Source organism: Elephantulus edwardii, unplaced genomic scaffold (assembly GCF_000299155.1).
Source record: "Elephantulus edwardii isolate Elephantulus edwardi_28Jun2011 unplaced genomic scaffold, EleEdw1.0 scaffold00394, whole genome shotgun sequence".
NCBI classification, from domain to species: domain Eukaryota; kingdom Metazoa; phylum Chordata; class Mammalia; order Macroscelidea; family Macroscelididae; genus Elephantulus; species Elephantulus edwardii.
The window spans coordinates 1-907 of record NW_006400144.1 but is presented as its reverse complement, the minus strand read 5'-3'; the positions used below and the strand labels follow the sequence as shown (position 1 = coordinate 907).

Sequence of the window (907 nt, the reverse complement as noted above, 5' to 3'; positions counted from 1 at the left end):
GCGGGGAGAAGGGTGCAACAATGAATGAATGGAATTCCAAAATCTCTGTAGATGTTCACTGAAATGAAAAATAAACAACCTAAATAAAAAAAAAAAAGTGGTCAATCAGTCGATCCCTAAGTGGGCTATTTGGATCGCAAACTTTAACTTCTAGTTTGAACTGTTCAGTCATCTGATTCTCCTTCTAGGAGCATTTCTGGAATGTCTGGTTGGTATGGAGGCCCAACTCATATTTCACCTTGTCAGCTAACAGTGTTTTCTCTGAGGGATCATAGACCAATGAGTAAAAAAAGGCATCCTCTGTGTCAAGGTTAAGACAGTACTGACTCCGTCTCATTTAGAAGGGCAACACGACATTTTCCCGATGTGTTGCAAGCAGAGATTCATACTGGCATGACGAGTTCCCTATGTTTCAACTGAGGTTTATGTTTATCAGTTTAATCAGCTTCAACTGTTGTTTCAGATTCTTCTTCAATTTCTTTTGCATATTATGTCTGCAAGGATTACAAGAGTGTTGGAAATATCTTGTCATCTATAAAAGCATACTACTTTTCCACGTTGCCACTTGCAGTCTTACTGAGTTCTTCTATTCTTCTGCTTAGGTATGGGTTGCTGGAGGAATTCTCAAAGTAGACGTAATTCCACTCCCCCGCTCCTGGAGCCTGATCCGAGATGGGCTGGGTCAGGTCAAGCCTTGCTACCTCCTGCCGCCACGTCCCTGCCTAATGATTTTTATTATGTACTTACCACGCTTCTAAAGCTTATGTACAGATCCTAAAAGGTTTTTTTCTTGTAATTTATTACAAATGCCTTTCAAGCTGCTTTGAAGGAAATAGCAAAAAATAAAGCCCCAGGAATAGACGGTATACCAATTGAAGTATTTCAGATAACAGATGTTGCCCTGGAT

The 907-nt window shown here is 40.2% G+C and overlaps 1 pseudogene; it reads right to left on the bottom strand.

Moving 5' to 3' along the window:
* LOC102847192 overlaps positions 1–722 on the bottom strand; it is a 2,587-nt pseudogene extending 1,865 nt beyond the window's left edge.
* Between the last annotated feature and the right edge of the window lie 185 nt (positions 723–907).